The 18,986-nt window shown below is 37.6% G+C and overlaps 1 protein-coding gene and 1 pseudogene across 15 annotated transcripts in view; one reads left to right on the forward strand and one right to left on the reverse strand.

The window, feature by feature from the left end:
• The window catches only part of NAALADL2 (N-acetylated alpha-linked acidic dipeptidase like 2), a 1,372,789-nt gene that overhangs the window by 619,912 nt on the left and 733,891 nt on the right, over positions 1–18,986 (forward strand). The gene's annotated exons all lie outside the window — the stretch shown is intronic.
• On the reverse strand, positions 16,184–16,842 carry LOC129032957 (elongation factor 1-beta-like; annotated as a pseudogene).

Consider the following 18,986-nt stretch of genomic DNA (forward strand, 5'->3'; position numbering starts at 1 on the left):
ACCCAGCCTCAGATATTTCTCTACAGCAATCCAAACCAGACTAACACAAAGTCCTTTGCTCATTTTAAAAATATGGTTATTTGCTTTTTTGCTATTGAGCTATATGGTTTCTTTGTATGTTTTGGATATTAACTCTTGCTATGTCACCCAGGCTGGAGTTCAGTGGCACAATCTGGGCTCACTGCAACCTCTGCCTCCCGGGTTTAAGTGATTCTCCTGCCTCAGCCTCGTGTGTAGCTGGGATTACAGGCACTTGCCACGATGCCTGGCTAAATTTTGTATTTTTAGTAGAGATGGGGTTTTATCATATTGGTCAGGCTGGTCTTGAAATCCTGACCTTGTGATCTGCCCGCCTCAGTCTCCCAAAGTCCTGGGGTTACAGGTGTGAGCCACAGCGCCTGGCCTGGTTTAGGTCTTTAATCTATTTTAAGTTGATTAAGGATCCAATTTTAATTTTTTGCAGGTGGATATCTGTTTTCCCAACACCATTTATTGAAGAGGCTATCATTTCCACAGTGTGTATTTTTGGTGCTCTTGTCAAATTAGTTGACCATAAATGCATGGGTTTATTTCTGGGCTCTCATTTCTCTTCTGTTAGTCTATGTGTCTGTATTTATGTCAGTACCATGCTGTTTCAATTACTAGAGCTTTGTAATAAAATTTGTAATCAGGAAGTGTTACTGCCTCTAGATTTGTTCTACTTGCTCAAGATTGCTTTAGCTATTGAGTTTTTAGTAATTCTATACAAATTTTAGGATTGTTTCTTCTATTTTTATCATAAATGCCATTGTACTTTTGATAGTGATTACTTTGAATCTATAAATTGATTTACATAATGCAAATATTTGAAAATGTTAATTCTTCCAATCCATGAGCATAGGATATCTTTTCATTTATGTATGTCTTCAATTTCTTTCATCAATGTTTTATAGTTTTCATCATACCTGTTTGGTTAAAATTTTTCCTAAGTATCTTATTCTTTTTGATGCTATTGTAAATGGCATTATTCTCTTAACTTCTGTTTTGTGTAGCTTGTTGTTAGTGTGTAGAAACACAGTGGATTTTGTATGTTAATTTTGGAAAAAATACGCTATATTTTTGTAGATGCTCCAGAAAGGGATTTTTCTATTTTTGGACGAGTATCAGATCTTTTACTGGATTCAAATGTTAGAAATGAGAAGAATGATTGAAATCATTTATCTCTCTTATCTCCAGTCTGAGATGGTCTTGCTATTTTGATATTTGTGTTGCTTTTGTTGTTGCATTATATTTGTTGAAATATTTAGATCATAAATACATTTATTGTCTTTCCATCTCATTATCTGTCTCGTGTATTGCAAGGGGACTCTGTTAACTGTTATATTCCTGGTAAACTATTACTCATAAAAGTTTTGAGCTGCCGCATAAAACAATTAAAACATTCATGTTCATACATATAATCTTCTGTCACTTCAGATATTTTTTATAGGTGGGAGTGATAAGCCTAGTGTTCAACTATTGAAAACTAATGAACAAACTGTAATACTACATTTATATAATTATTATTTTCTATGGGGCCACATAGGTTGTTTAGGTCCATAGAAAATGTGCTGGCAAGAGAATCTTAAAAGTATCAAAGTCTTACAGATTGGTTTTAATTCCTTTCTAGTATCTTTCACTTCTGAGTCTTACTCAGTTGTTACTGCTTCTTATCACCCACATTACTCTCTTTATTATATTTTTATTTTGGTGGAGTCTCTCCTTGATTAAGTCTAGTCACAGAGAGTGAAGGGGTGCAATTTCTGAATTTTTTCATGCTTGAAAATTATTTGATTATCCCTTTACACATAATAGGATGATATTTTAGATATTTATATATGTTTATCAGTTTATATTTTATTTCCCCCATCCCATTCCAACCCTGAAGACACTGTTTTCTAACATAAAGTTTTGCCTTTGTTGATAAGAACTCTAACAGCTGTTGCATTATTGGTATTTTGTGGAAAATATGTTTTTTCATAAAGGCCTTTAGGATTTTCTCTTCCCCCTTGAATTTCTGAAACTTCACAGTGATATAACGAAGTTTAAGTCTAACTTTCATACTGCATCACACTCTCTGTGAACACTCCATCTGAAGACATGAATATCCCTTTCAAGATAATTTCTATTAGTTCATTTTCTCTTCTCCTCCATTATCTGTTATTTTCTTGTACAGAATTTCTGTTATATCTCTGGGATCCCCCAGGTCATTTAAATTGTGTTTATAATTTTTCTGTTATCTTTTCTCAAAATATGGGGAGATTTCTTTGACTATTTATCCTCTAAGTTACTAGTTTGGTATTTATTACCGTCTATTTTATTATTTTCAAAATCTGTGAAGGGTTTGAGATTTTAATTTACTTTCAGGGTGACAAGTTAGCCTCCCATAGTTTCATGAGTACTGGAAGAAGACATGAGACTCTTGCATCAGAGAAAAATGATTTATTACTCACAGTATAGCGGCCAGTATGATAATCAAATTATTATGTCGGTTCTGTTGCCTGTGAGTCACACAGGGTGGCAAGGATGAGCCCAGATACTTGCTCAAGAATTGCAACCAAGAAATCCCAAGCTTAGAGAACTAAAATATTTTAAGATGGATATGAAGCATGCCTTCCTTCTACTCGAGAGATAAACACTATATCTATCTTCTAAGGCTTTAAGCAAACCTGGCCTTCATTGTGGAGGGACACTATTACTATTTTCCAAGACTTTTTACTATTCAAGTATTATTGGAAAGAGAGTCTGAAACAAAATTAATAAGGGCCTTGCTTCATAAGACATTCAGAGATAAGAGACACTCAAAAAGAACCTCCCAACCATTAATATGTCTAGACTTTATGTTTTTTTTTTAATTTTGGAAATAATATTTTTTAGTTTTCAGGATCCAATATTTCCTTTCTGCTTGATACATTTTTACAAGTCTGCTTTTTGGGGAAGTGGAAGAGTACAATATCTTTTCTAAGGTGATTAACCCTAAGGTGATTTTTAAAAGCTATCTTCTATTTTCTAGGTCAGTGCTTCATAAACTTTTCTGTGCATGTGTCTTCTTGAGTATTTGTTTAAATGCAGATTCGGAATTAGTGGGCTTTGGATGGGGCTTGAGATTCTAAACTTTTAATAAGATCCTAGTGATGCAATGCTGTTGGTCTTTGGGAAGCTATTTGACTATCAGGGATTTATTACCTTTGTTTCCTCAGGAAACAGTTCTATTTGTTTACCTTAGTTTAGCTTTTCATACTTTTTTTTCATAAATCTGTTGTTGTCCATATTTCCAAGTGGAGGTCTCAGACAAATAATATGAATGTCTGGTTTATCTAAGCACAAGTGGCAGTCATTTCATCAAAGCCCTCTCCATGAGAGAACTAGCTTTGGATTCCTTCTCAGAAAAGAGAAATTTCTCAGAGGATAATGAAGTAAAGACCTCCAACAATCTGATTCTCTGCAACAGCAATAAGCATACTGGCAAAAACTGTCAAATTCATCTTTTTAGGAACTCAGCATATACAAAGGCTTGCAACAATCCAAGGAGCGTATATTCAAGAAAAACAGCTGCATTTCAAGAACAACAGCCAGCTTTGTAGCATTTTAATGTGCTGTTTTCATCATTTTCTTCCCAGCTCTGTGATAGCTCTGAAAACCATCATCCCTGCAGACGTAGTGAAAGCCAGCAACCTAGAAGTCAGCCTTAGTCTGTTTAGGCTATTACACAATACCACAGAGTGAGTATCACATAAACAATGGAAATGTATGTTTCACAGTTTTGAAGGCTGAGAAATTTAAGATCAAAGTGCCAGAAGATTCAGTGTCTGGCAAGGGACTGATTTATGTGTCATAAATGGCCATCTTCTTACTGTGTCCTCAGATGGTGGAAGGGGTGAGGGAACTCTACAGAGTCTTTTTTATAAGAGCACGAATCCCATTCACAAGGGCTCCACTCTCATGATCCAATCATGTCCCACAGGCCCCCGCCTTCTAATACCATCACATTGGGGGTTTGAATTTCAACATTTGAATTTTAGAGGAACACAAATATTATGTCCTTGTCATATAACTGGAAGGGGGACAATTGTTTTGGAGTCCCCCAAAAGTTAACATTCACATTGTCATTATTTGATCTTTCTGGCTAAATGAACTTTGCGAAAATGACAAAAAACATGTACTTCCCATAGTAGGGTGGCAATGGTTTTTGTTTAATCATAGACTTTGATATGTAATTTTTAAAAATTTCTTCTCTGGTTGATAGGTCTGTAATAATTTTATTATTCAAGCATTTGTTTACAGTACACATAAATGATAGATATTACACTAGGGAATTTTCTGACATTGAGAAATCACTTTACAATAATACTATGTATTTTAAAAGTTGTAACATACATAGAAACATACAACTTACCCAATAAAATGCTAAAATAAGACAAATATAACACAAACTTTGTAAATGTACCCAAACTCACTCTAAAGTTTTAGTGACTCAGATGGTTTTAGATGAAATTTTACTAGACTCATCAGATTAATTTTTCCTTTAGTATTTTGATAAACTGAAAATAGATCAAAGAATAAAATTAGCTGACACAATTTTATATTATTAAAACATACATGAAAAACTCTGGCATTTTATTAAAAAACTATGCAAATTCCTGAATCTGATATTCACCTTTCATATATTCACAACTGGCGAATGCCTAGTTTTAAATAACACATTTGTGTGTGACCTTTTAAGAAAATTACCAATGTCTTTGTTTAGAGTGCAGAGGGCATGGATTTCACAGAGCATTTCCCACTAAATGGAGTATATTACTCCAATTTCATAGCCATGTTGTCAGGAAGTGGCACTTCATTAAGATAATGTGACCTTTAGAATATTCTTCCAACCTTTTACTATGTCTTTGGTAGTGGAATTTGTACTTTAATTTCTGTGGCTTTTTGATAAGTTGGAAATGAAAAGTAATTGAAAGCTACATTTTTTATTTCACTTCATCTATACATTGTGTGTGGGTTTTTCCCCCTAAAATGGCAAAAAATGTCAGGTAAAGGATTTTTGTTCAAACTAGGGATTATCTGCCAGGAAAATATCTTTTAGAGTTAAAATCAAATTGACAAGTTTATACCTATCGTGGAAAGGAAGAAAGGGAGAAAATGGCTATGTAGAAAAAAAGCAAAAATTGTTCTTTTTTTCTACTGCATTTTCAAAAAAGTTGAGAAAGGCCCGCAAAGCCTTTTTTCTTGTTTTGTGATGACAGTGAGATAATATGTTTTCAGTGTGCTTGCTGTGGGAACTTGAAATTGTTTGTTCATTTGAAGCCATCATTCAAAGTAGAGATTTAACTTCTAAAACCAATTTTTTTAATGATGAAGTCAAAGTAAGCAATTAAAGGAAAGAGGAAAAGAGATTATTGTTCTGGTTAGACTTGAAGTAGCATTTCTCAGGAAGCATTTGTGTATCATTTGGTTTATTTATAGGATTGAATTTTATGATTGGAATTGAGTTTTTCAATGAATATCTTAAAATATATTTACAGCTAAGAATTGTTTTATTTTAATATGTGGACACTCTTAGGTTTCAGAGCATGTATTTCTTAACCAGTTCTTTGGCAACTTTCACATTAAGGTTCTCTTTTTAATATATTTGAAATGGAGCATTCATAATACACCCTGGGAGTGGCTGCATTAGGTGAAATCACAGAACCATATGGTGGCCTGAAAGCTGCATAGGGAGTTTTTGATTCTTTTACTAGATATGTTGCTTTAGACAAACCACTTGGTTTCCTAAGCTTTATTTTCTCTATTAAAAAAATAACAGTATAAGTTAGGGATGTAATCAGTTGCAAATACAGTCTCCCTTTATCCATGGGGATATATCCTAAGAGCCCTCCCCCAGTGGATGCCTTTAACCTTGAATAGCACTCAACCCCACAGATATTGTTTTTTTCCTAGGATCAGCCAGGATCAACTGATTATCTGCCTCAGGTAATCCTGGCTCATCAAGCCATGATGATCTTGATGATTTAGTATCAGAACAGATGATATTGATGACTAAGAGGTGGGTAGCGTATACAGCATGGATATGCTAGACCAAGGGATTATTCACACACTGGGTAAGATGGAGTTGGACAGATCAAGATTTCATCATGCTACCCAGAATGGTGAGCTATTTGAAATGTATATGTTTAGATAACATTTGACCTGACTGCAGGTAACTGAAACCATGGAAAGTAAAACCAGAGATAAGGGAGAGTTTTTGTAACAGAAAACCTGGGTATAGAGGCCTAAAAAATAGACGCAGACTTTTCTAAGCCAGGATGTGTATAGTGCAAAGTAGTCTGGCCAGCCAATGCTATCGTCAGGACTCCATCCCTTGTATCCCCTCTATTTGAGATTGTAGCACCATGGCCACAAGAGAGCTGTTAAACCTCTAAGGGTTTTGTCCACATTCCAGGTAAGAGGAAAAGAAATACCAGAGATTTTTCCTGATGAGGTTTTATCCTTTAATAAAAGAGGGGATTGATCCCTAGCTGACTTCTCTCTGTACCTCGTTAACCAGAATTCTGTCACATAACCTCCCACAGCTGCAAGAGAGTCAGAAAAAATCAAGCATTAAGCTCTCTAGATTCTGTAATAGAGGAAGACAAGAGAGAAAGTAGTTGAGAAAGGGTGTTGATTAATTTGTAATATGGACTGCAATTAAATACAGCAAGTTCTCAAATGTTGTTTTGTTCAATATTGTTTTGTTATAATGCTGTTGTGAAAAAAATAATAATTCCCAGCTGGGGCCACTCTTTGTGTGGAGTCTGCACATTTTTTTTTCCCCGTCTGCATGGGTTTTCTCCAGGTACTCTGATTACCTCCCAAATTCCAAAGATGTGCACGTTAGGGTAATTGGTGTGTATAAATGGTCCCAGTCTAAGTAAGCGTGGGGGTGTGTGTGTGAGTGTGCCCTGGGACAAAGTGGCATCCTGTCCAGTGGTGGTTTCCACCTTGTGACTGCTCTGGCAACCCGTGATACTGAGCTGGAATAATGGGGTCAATAATTATCTTACTTGATTGAATAATCTTTATTTACTTAATTATTTTTGAGACAGAGTTTCACTATTGTTGCCCAGGCTGGAGTGCAGTGGCGTGATCTCAGCTCACTGCAACCTCTACTGCCCGGGTTCAAATAATTCTCCTGCTCAGCCTCCCTAGTAGCTGGGATCACATGTGCGCACCACCACGTCTAGCTAATTTTTGAATTTTTAGTAGAGACAGGGTTTCACCGTGTTTAAAAATGCATTTAATGCTCACATTTATTTCAATGTTTAATATTACAAGTGTTTTGGATCTTCATTTCGAAGTTTGGTGATGTTTTCTGACCAGAAATATACTGTGGGTCTATTGTTTTTATCAATTCACTCATGGTAAAACTGGTTTCATTATACAATTTTGCTTAAAGTCACAGTTTCTGAAACCCTATTGATGATGTTAGTTGAGGAATTACCATATTATAAAGGTAAAGTTTTTTTAAATGTAACAGATTAAGGTTATAGCAATAGTATCAATTTTGGTGAAATGAATTAATATTGCCATTATATTTTATTATGACCACATCTAATTGAGAGTGTTATCTTCAGTTATGAGTGCACATAAGAGTTAATGTAGCTTCAAAACTATGTCAGCAGGATGTGAGTTCTGTTGAGAATATGTCATGTATCAATGAGCTGAAAAAACTAGGGTTGTTTTACTTGAAGAAGAAAAAAAAATTAGTAGAGGCATAAGAGCTGCACACATATTTGAAGAAGGAAATATACTTAGTATAGGTTAATAAAGCTAGCATTAGTGAGGAAGACAGATATTGGGTCAGTATAAAAGTATTTCTTAAGAACCAGGGATGTAAACTCCTCTTTCTGTTCAATAAGAAATGGCATAAAAATTTACCGGGTCCTGTAGATTGAGGATTGGAAATTTTCATAGATGATGTGTATGGTCCCATCCAACCTTAAGATTTGAAGATTCTTTGCATTTACACTTAGAGCCAAATATGGGTAATTCTTCCATAATGTATTAGTTTTCTATTGCTGCATAACAAATGAACACAACTTAGTAGGTTAAACAATACCCATTTATTATATCAGTTTCCATGGGTCAGGAGTCTAGGCATAGCTTTGAGGGGTCTCCTGTCCAGAAACCCAGGGTTTCACAAGGCAACATTCAAGTCTGGACAGGCCGCATTTCTCTCTAGAGCTCACAGACCTGTGGAGGTGGTTATTGGCAGGATTCAGGTTCTTGTGGTTATAGAACTGAGCCTCTCAGCTCCTAGAGGTCACAGGTAGTCCTCTGTTCCATAGCTTCTGCACTGGCAGTCAGTATCATAGCAACTTTCTTCTTCAAGGTCAGCAGAAGAGTCTCTTGATCAGTCAGCTAAGGCAGAGGTTTAGATAACATAATCTAACCATGGGCGCAACATCCTTTGTCATATTCTGTTATTTAGAAGCTAACTGCACTCATGGAGAAGGGATTATACAAAGGTGTGGACTTTAGGAGGTGAAAATTCTTGGGAGTCACTCTAGAGTCTGGTTGTGACAAATGGTACTTGGGATTGAATTCTGAAGTACAGTGAAGGTAAAGCATGACTGTGGCTTTCCCATATCCATTTGGCTACAAAGCTTAATTAAGAACCAACTGAACATGTAAGGAGGAAGCCTAACAAAAGCAGAAGAGGCATTTGCCGAGACCAGCTCGGTCAGGGAGACCCTCACCCAGTGGTGCTAGAGCAATTAAAGACACACACACAGAAATATAGAGGTGAGGAGTGGGAAATCAGGGGTCTCACAGCCTTCAGAGCTGAGAGCTTCAAACAGAGATTTACCTATGTCTTTATTAACAGCAAGCTAGTGATAAGCATTGTTTCTATAGATTATAGATTTACTAAAAGTATTCCTTATGGTAAATAAAGGGATGGGCCAAAATAAAGGAATGGGTCTGGCTAGTTATCTGCAGCAGGAGCATGTCCTTCGGGCACAGATCACTCATGCTATTGTTTGTGGTTTAAGAACACCTTTAAGTGGTTTTCCGCCCTGAGTGGGCCAGGTGTTCCTTGCCCTCATTCTGGTAAACCCACAACCTTCCAGGTGGGTGTCATGGCCATCATGAACATGTCACAGTGCTGCAGAGGTTTTGTTTATGGCCAGTTTTGGGGCCAGTTTATGGCCACATTTTGCGGGGGGAGGCCTGTTCCCAACATGTCCCCCTTCTTTGATTTGCAAAGTGTTAAAAGCAAAGGCAGCTTTGTCATGGTGAGCTACTTCTTGCAGGAGTCAGGATCCACATCTACAGACTATACAAAGACAAACAACACAGATTAAAAGCACAATCATCATTGAAATCACAGAGCTTCCAAGTGTTTTTATCCATTTTAATGGGTTACTAGCTGCTAATCTGTCTGCACCCCCTTCAAGCACTCCAGTTCCTGGCATTAAGGTCAGGTGTACCTGGGATGTCTTAAATATTTGTTCGTTTAATTTTGCAATATCCATAAACAAGTTTGTAGAGTGTCCTTCTAGATGCTTTTTTATTCTTTCCCAAATTTTGATCTTATTAAGAGCTGTTAATAATTTCCACAAATCCTTTGGTTTAGCTCCTGTAAAGTGCCATATCATTTGAGGTTGAGGTGCCACTATACCGCCATGGTTCCAGATAATAGGAACTCTTGCTGTATTTCTTATCATTTCTACCATCTGACCATTTTTTTCAGACCAGCTTAACATAGTGTGGCCGTGGCATGCAAACTGAGAGGTGCAATTCAAGCTAAACATCCCCTTAGGGGACCAATCAATAATGATTCCATAGGAATTGTTGTGCAGCACCTCTGCCTGTTCTGCAATGTGATCTTCCTAAATAAGTACGTTCATTTTTTCTGAACAGGTTCAATTTTGTTCAGAAATAGATTTTTGAGGGCGGTATGCCTCAATTTTAGGAGCAGGTTTATTATGGTAAGTACTGAGATCAGAAAGCATGTGTAACTATGTCATAGAGTGATTACATCCAGGCATTATTGCCAGCCAAGATTGATAAATATGACCAATAAGTATAATTGTTCTCTGTGTCAGCCCTTGTTGTAGGAATACTCACAGCAATGGTGATCACCACTATCATAGCTACCATTAAATTCCTCATTGTGACTGGTTGTCCTGCTTTCCTCAGGTTTTCTTCTGCCATCTGTGACAGCTTCTTGATCCTCCCCAGGTGGTTGGCTGTGTTCAACGGGTGTTGCTTGTGACAGTTGGGGTCCTCCTCAGCGTCAGCCTTGACATGGCTGCAACCAGGGGGTCCTCGGGATCCTCCTGGAATCTCTGCCTCAGCATCTGGCTCATGATAAGGTTTCAGGTGTCTTGACGGTATCCAAATTGGTTGTTGATTCAGCCCTGGAGAAACACAAGCATAACCTCTACCCCAAGTTTTTATTTTACCTATTTCCCAACTTTTTGTTATACAAAGTGAGAAAAGGTGTCCACACATACATGTAACATGTGTGATATCCATTTGCCATAGAGAATTATGTTCCAATCCTCGAGTATTAACTCCTCCTGTGAAACATGAGGAATGTACCGTTTGGCAAGTTGGGCATCGCTGGATAATAGCTTTAGCTTCTTTCCAGGTAATGCTGTATATGCATTTGAGACCAGAAGCATTAACATGAGTTAATTTGTGAAAATGTCTTGCATTAGATATTGCATTAGCAACTAGGCAATCAGCCATTTGATTCCCTTAAGTCAAAGGTCCTGGAAGAGGTGTATGAGCCGTAATGTGATTGATGTAAAAAGGGTGCATTCTACTGCTAACTACTGTTTGCAGTTGGGTAAATAAAGTCATCAGTTGTTCATCTGTATGAAATTGTAACTGAGCATTTTCAATTAACTGTGTGGAATGAACCACGTATGAAGAATCAGAACTCACATTCATAGGCATATTAAAAGCAGTCAATACCTCAATTACAGCTACAAGCTCCACTTTTTGAGCTGAAGTATAGGGCATCTGGAAAACTTTACTTTTTAAGCCAGAATAAGAAGCTTTAGCATTACTAGACCCATCTGTAAAACATGAAAATGCTTAGCAGGCTTCAGGTTGTTTACCGCTGGAATTGTAAATGCAAACCATTCACAGTCTTGCTCATCTAAAGGGATAGTAAAGAAACAGTCTTTTAAATCTATGACTATTAAAGGCCAATTTTTTGGAATTATAGCAGGAGAAGGCAATCCTGGCTGTAATGCTCCCGTGGGTTGTATAACTGAATTGATAGCTCTTAAGTCAGTTAACATTCTCCATTTATCGCATTTTTTCTTAATTTTGAAAACTGAAAAATTCCAAGGGGAAAATGTTGGAGCTATGTACTCATTTTCTAATTGTTCACTAACTAATCCTCTAAAGCCTCCAGTTTCTCTTCACTTAGCAGCCATTGTTCTATCCAAATTGGCTTATCTGTTAACCATTTTAAAGGTATAGGTTCTGGAGGCTTAACGATGGCCACTATCAAAAATGATATCCTAAACCTTGGTGGGAACTTCGTCTTTCCCCTTGAAGCAGTTCCTTCAAACCTTGCAAATTTTTTCCTAGTCCCCTAACAGGGACATACCCCATTTCATGCATCATATGTTGACTTTGAGGGCTGTATAATTGCTCTGAGATTAGAACTTGTACTCCCCATTGTTGTAATAAATCTCCCCCATAAACTTATAGGTACAGAAGTTATAATTGGTTGAATAGTCCCAGGTTGTCCATCGGGCCCTTCACAATGCAAAATATGACTACTTTGATATACTTCAGGGGCTTTACCAACTCCAACTATGTGAAACTGAGCGGGTTGAATTGGCCACGCATATAGCCAGTGCTGCAGAGAAATGATTGAAATGTCCTCCTGTATCTACCAAACCCTTAAATTTCTTTCCCTGAATAGTTATTTCACAGGTAGGACATTTGTCAGTAATTTGGTTCACCCAATAAGCTGCTTTGCCTTGTTTATTTGTGCTTCCAAATCCTCCTGTTTGTTTAATTTCACTTTTTCCCATTCTCACATATGGCACAATCAGGAGCTATGCTATATGCTCTCCCGGCCCTGCTTTCCAGGGAACAGAAGTAGATATAACAATTTGAATTTCCTCATTGTAATCTGAATCAATGACTCCTGTATGTATTTGTACCCCTTTCAAATTTAAACTAGACCTTCCTAGAAGTAATCATATCGTTCCCACTAGCAAGGTTCCACAGACTCCTGTTGGGACCTTTTGCAGGGGTTCCCCAGGCAGAAGGCTCACAGCTTTTGTGCAGCACAAATCAACTGCAGCACTACTGGCTGTGGCGGGGGACAGGCATTGTATAGGGGTGAGGGAATGGCCTGAGCCGGAATTGCCCCAGTTTGGAATGGGGCCTGGGATAGGCTCCTCATGGCATTTCCCAAAATCGGGTTCCCATCTTTATCAAACTTAGAGTGACACTGATTAGCCCAATGTTTTCCTTTTTTACATTTTGGACATATTTCAGGTGCAGCAGTTTTCTATTTTCCCCTATCTGGTGGCCTGACTCGCTGATTTTTTCTACATTCTTTTTTAGTATGACCATGCTTCCCACAGTTAAAACAAGCTCCAGGAAACAAAGTATTTCCTTTATCCACTCTCAGTCCTGCCATTGCCTGTGCCAACAAAATAGCTTTATGCAGATTACCTCAAGTACCATCACAGGCCTTGATATAATCAACTAAATGTGCTTTCCCGAATTTAAAAGAAAAAAGGACCAAATGTAGCTATAATATTTCCCTGTTGATCTGGGGGGTGTATTCTAACGGGACTGCCAAGCCTCTATATCACCCTCTTGTCTAGCTTGCTGAATTCCTGCCTGAATAGAACTGAGAGTGGTCGCCCAAGGCGCTGCTCAAACAGTCACTGGGGCAACTACTTTTTGCCCAGTGTTCTCCGGAAAAGAAAGATCTGGAGGTGCAGGCCACTCTTTTTCTTCAAAATAATAATGAGGGGGTACAGAAGGGTAGGGATGAACCTCTCCCTCCTTTGCCACTTTAGCTTTAGCTGGCAAACAAACCTGCTCTGTAACCTCTTCTGTTACTTGGTTATACTCTTCTTCCTCTTCATCATTAGTGTGAAAAGGTTCCAAAGTGGAATGAACCAGAGCCCATACTTGTCCTATTGTTACTCTGATGCTTCTGAGCTCCCCTTCTTACTCACCATGGGAATTGCTTTAAGAGTACTTGGGTGTCCTCCAGCTTAGTTTTTCACATTCTCCAACCATTGCTCCGGTGACCCTTCAACCTGGCACCCCACGTACGGGTGCCACTTGCCGAGACAAGCTTGGTCGGGGAGATCCTAACCCAGAGGTGCTAGAGGAATTAAAGACATACACACAGAAATATAGAGGTGCGGAGTGGGAAATCAGGGGTCTCACAGCCTTCAGAGCTTAGAGCTTCCAACAGAGATTTACCTATGTATTTATTAACAGCAAGCCAGTGATAAGCATTGTTTCTATAGATTATACATTAACTAAAAGTATTCCTTATGGTAAATAAAGGGATGGGCCAAAATAAAGGGATGGGTCTGGCTAGTTATCTGCAGCAGGAGCATGTCCTTCAGGCACAGATCACTCATGCTATTGTTTGTGGTTTAAGAAAACCTTTAAGCGGTTTTCCACACTGGGTGGGCCAGGTGTTCCTTGCCCTCATTCTGGTAAACCCACAACCTTCCAATATGGGCGTCATGGCCATCATGTACTTGTCACAGTGCTTCACAGATTTTGTTTATGGCCAGTTTTGGGGCCAGTTTATGGCCAGATTTGGGAGGCCTGTTCCAAACAGCATTTTCATTTCTAATTATAGATAATGTAAGTTGCTTTCACATTGACTACTTTGAAATAGGGAGGACATGACTTGAAGGTTAGAGGAGACTGTTTCTTGGCAAGATGTTACTCATTCAATAATAACTGAATTAAGAGAGAGCTCTCATACTCTAGATTCTATCTATAAGGGAAAAAATAGACAGAAAAATAATAAATACCAACTACAAACATGGTAGGGCTTTCATCACGTTACCATTTTTTTCAGTCACAATCGACCTGACAAACGTGTCTGAAATAACCATTCAGTTTACCCAGACACAACAGAGTGGTGTCCATTTGAAAAGCCAAAGCAATTCTTGATGTATTCTTAGAGCTCAAGATAAATAGATGTGCTAGTACTTTTCTACCCTCACCCCGGTTGCCATATCTCCAAAAATATCTTCATCATGGACCTAGCATCTTAGAAAGTTACAGTGATGTAGGAGATTTTCTGTATTTTCCTCAACTTCCTTCACTCCTCTTACCCTATTGACAATTTATAAGCCCTGCACCATCTGGGGAACAGACTGTTGGCTGCCAAGTAGACTCATTAACATTCCCCTCCGGGAACTCTTGCTGTTTAATTAGGCTGTCAGCTGGATTCAGGCAGTGAGAGCCTTAGGTGGCTGTGTAACAAATCCATGACTCCATGCATTCAGATGTCAAGGTCACTAAGATTCCTGCTTATACGCATATGAGAAAAGGAATCCAGATCGTTGGCTGTTAAAATCCAAGTTATCAATGACTTCAATGTAAAGGGGACTTTCCATAGTTAATTGAGACACTAAGTTATCCCCCACTAAATTCACAGCTGTCACTACTACATTGTTTGAGAATCCTCTAACCCCTAGGCCATCATGTCTGGCATTTGGGCTAACTTTCTTGTCAGAGCTAGTCAATAGTGTTTGTAGAGTACGTTCCAAACCCATACTGAAATTACTCTATGTACCATAATTAAATGCATCCAGTTAATTAAGTTATCTGAAACAGACTACTAATAGTGTTAGCACTCTAGACATATTTGATTTAAATATAACAATGATTTTTTTTCAATGACAATTTGGTAAACTTCTATTATGAGAAAAATGCTTCTCAACTGAATGGTTTGGTTACTGTTGTGTAAACATTTTCTAACCATTGTTAGTTTGAAGGAAAAGGAAAACTTCTTTAGGCAAAATGTGGAAACCTGGAGTTTTCTAAATCCAGAGAGAGAACCATCGCCCATAGCTGTCAATCAATTCTAGTAACTTTTGGTTGATTAAGTATTCATCTATCTACTGATTAAGTCATTTAATTTATTAACTTTTCAAATATTTATTGGTTATTCACCCTCAGCTAGGCCCTGGGCTCGGTGCTATTAATATATTAGTAACTCAGTACAGGCAATGAGCAAGTCTCCATTTTACTGAGGGAGGCAGTTATTCATCTAAGAATCATGAAAACAAAATATAATCAAACAATAAGTAAACATACCTACATCCATGAGATGTCATAATTGAGGGGCCAAATCTGCTGAATATGGAGGAATGATAAGTCGGGGGATGCTTAATCAACACTTGGTGGAGGGAGGCAGAGACAACCTTCTGAAAAGAGAAAAAGCACATGCAGACAGTCTGTGTCTGTGGGAGCAAGACATCTGTATGAAAGCTGGTAAACTCATTTTTAGAAAAGAGGTGGAATTACAATAAGTGAGGTCTAAGGAAAGGCTTTCTGAGTCTACCCAGATTGTTAAACTATTTTCTCTACGGCAGCTAGAGTGTCACCTTTCAGCAGTATCCTTAACATTAAGACCTGTGCTGTTTTCTTCGGGCTGTCTAAACCTAATCCTGCCATTGGTGAAAAGAAAAAGTAGTGAATAGATTAGATGGCTCAGTTTTGCTTTTTCCTCCTACCTACTAGTCTTGACTGAAAAAGAATATGATGAATCTTTGTATAATCCTCATAGTGAATTTAGAAGGAGTTGTCAGGGACATTGCTTTATAATGGGTTTCTTCTGGTGGTGTATTAGAAATGCTTGGCCCAAGAAATATTGTTATTAATCTTTTTATATAAAATAATGACACTTCGTGTGAAGTCAGTGCTTTTTAAAGCTATTTTACCTGTTTCTGTATGTACGTATTTCTTTATTTTTTCTTTAAACATCTTTTATTCATCTCTTTTTTCCCACAAATTTTTCAAAGGAAGTGAAATATTCTGTTATCTCTAAATAATTATTGTTTTCTTGCTATTTACAGATGTCAATAGGAGACTTTGAGCTGTGTTTATTTTTTTTTTTTCAAGTTTTTATTTTAAGTGCAGTGATCTGGGGTAAATTTTAGGTCTTATGGAAAGCAGCCATATCCATAGACTACACAGAATCCTCAAAAGCAGTGACCTGCTCCTCCAGCATATCTGTTCCAACTTTATCATCTTCAATTACACACTGGATTTGACGTTTTTAAATTCCATATCCCATCAGAACTAGTTTAGAAGAGCCCTAGACTAAGCCGTCTGCTTGAATGCTTCTAACACATTCCTCTAGTTTTGCCATATCTGCCACATCATCCCACGGTTTCATATCTAGTATGATGGAAAACGGCAACAAGTGCACGTTTTTTGGCTTTCTTTGATTCATTCTAGGCAAGCCATTCTTCCATTAACCTCTTTGCTGCTTCACTTTCCTCCTCCTTATCAGATCCAAGGAGATCAATGTCATCATCATCTTTACTATTTGCAGCTCTGCTTCCTGTAGTGTCTTCTACATTAGCAGGACCATATTTGCCCAAAGGTTTCTTTACTCCTCTTTTCATGCAAATTGATGTGACTATACCAACATAGGACAAGACACGAGTTCACAGGCAATGGGCCACAGACTGCTTCAAATACTGCCACATCTGCTTGTGGTGGCACATAACCCTCGATGTAGCTCTTGTCTGCCAGGTAATCATTGAGCACATGGAGGCCAGCAGGGCTTTTCAGGTCTCTGAAACCCATGGTGTCAGCTATATCTGAGAGCTGGGTAGCAGCAAAATGAAAGAGTGTAAATTGTGGGCACCCCTGCTAAGAGAGGGAAAAAAAGCTAGTTTTGGTTTGTTAAAACCCAAAGATACACAGAAAGAAAACAAACCCCAGCTGTATTTAGCAAGCTCTCACAGACTCTCTTTTCAAGAGAAAGATGAAAGTGCTCATAGTCTGCCAGGGAAATCATACTTGGATTTCAATATATTAAAATCCCCTTCCTATTTCACTTATAAACATATCTGTGGAGAAAGGAAGAAAAGTTCGTAAATACAAATAGAATTTCATCCACATGTTCCAAAATTGCCGTGATATTATTTCTGTTTTATAGACTTCACTTATAAAAAAGGTTACAGAGTGTGAGCAGTCTGTCAAATATCCCACAAATGGCAAGTGCTACATTTGATGGATAGGCATTGTTTTAAATATTTTCAATTAATGCCTTTGGTCTGGATAGTTCTTTAAAATTAATCTTAATTGTATGAATTGTATGTTGTGTTTAATTATTAACATTGAACATTGCTAATATTTATACAAGTAACTTTACAAATATAACTCAAAATGATCTTTACTATCTGGGCATTAAAGCTAATAGCCATACTATATTAGCTATTTCACTGTGTTAGCTACAGGGTATACATAGTAGGACAAGATCTGGGACTCAGGGTGGACCACAAGCTGACTGTGAGTTTATAAAGAAATTCTTCAGTCTGAGTGCCATGGCTCATGCCTGTAATCAGCACTTTGGGAGGCCGAGGTGAGCAGATCACCTGAGGTTGGGAGTTCGAGACCAGCCTGACCAACATGGAGAAATCCCATCTTTACTAAAAATACAAAATTAGCCAGGCGTGGTGGCACATGCCTGTAATCCCAGCTATTTGGGAGGCTGAGGCAGGAGAATGGCTTGAACCCGGGAGGTGGAGGTTGCGGTGAGCTGAGATTGCACCATTGCACTCCAGCCTGGGCAACAAGAGCGAAACTCCGTCTCAAAAAAAAAGAAAAATCCTTCAGAGAGGCATAATATTTTTGTAATTTTATAAATACATAGTCATGCAGTCATCCATTTTTTTTCTTTTCTTAAAAAAATTGGAATATGAGGTATTTAAGAAAAGAGTAGAGCAGGGTAACAACCTCATTAAAATGCCAGAAAACATTACCAATGAGAAAATCCTAAATAAACTGGAATTAGTTCATGTGCAGATGAAAAAGCTAATGGTCTTTCATAAGTCAATAATGATTTTAAGCAGCAAGGAAAGCATTTTATAAGCAGAATTCTGATCAGCTGTTTTTATTATTCAGTGAAAATAAAGTATGAGAAAATAAATCTACACTGGAATTTTAAATGAAAATATTCTATTACATCTGTTGCTGTTACGTGTGCTGTATGTTTCCCTGTTTAAAGTCTTCATTCATAGACACTTCAAATGCGCAACTTCATTGTCTTCTGCTAGGGCTGGCTAAAGTGATGGCAAAAGAAACCAAGTACTCTAGATTGTTCCATGGATGGGGAGGGAGAATGTAAGTGGAAAGAAGGATATAGCAGTGCCCAAATTTGAATCAAAAATATCTAAATTTCCTCAGTCTTAGGAAACATAGATTATTTCTCTTGTCTTCCATTCATTTTCCAAATATAAGGAATAAAATCAGTTATTTAGTTTCACCTGCTCACTTGCACAAATATATATATATATATAGTTTTATACACCACAAAATTATCTATTGTAGTAAATCCATGAGCTTGTGCCCATGTAATTTTGCCTGTATTAGCCATTCTAAGTTGTACTAATGAAAGTCTTGCATTAAAGGAGATATATAGATGCACTTGGGTAAATATAGAAGTCTCCAACTGGATTCAAACAGATGGGACTTAACCACAACTGAAACGCATACATTATGGTAGCAGGAAAGCTGGATCACAGGTGTAAGGGAAGCCCAGAAATTTCTTGGTAAGTTTAAGATAGAAAAGGGGGAAAGGAGTCTTTATTTTCTTCTATTTAACATGAACAAAACCCATTTAATTACTGTCAGAACAGTGGAAAGAGATGGTGTTGTGTTAACTTTGAATGAAGAGAGGATAAATGTCTAGTGCTTTGAATCTTTTCTAATTTAGCATTACTATT

The sequence above is a fragment of the Pongo pygmaeus genome, chromosome 2 (assembly GCF_028885625.2).
Source record: "Pongo pygmaeus isolate AG05252 chromosome 2, NHGRI_mPonPyg2-v2.0_pri, whole genome shotgun sequence".
Lineage (NCBI taxonomy): Eukaryota > Metazoa > Chordata > Mammalia > Primates > Hominidae > Pongo > Pongo pygmaeus.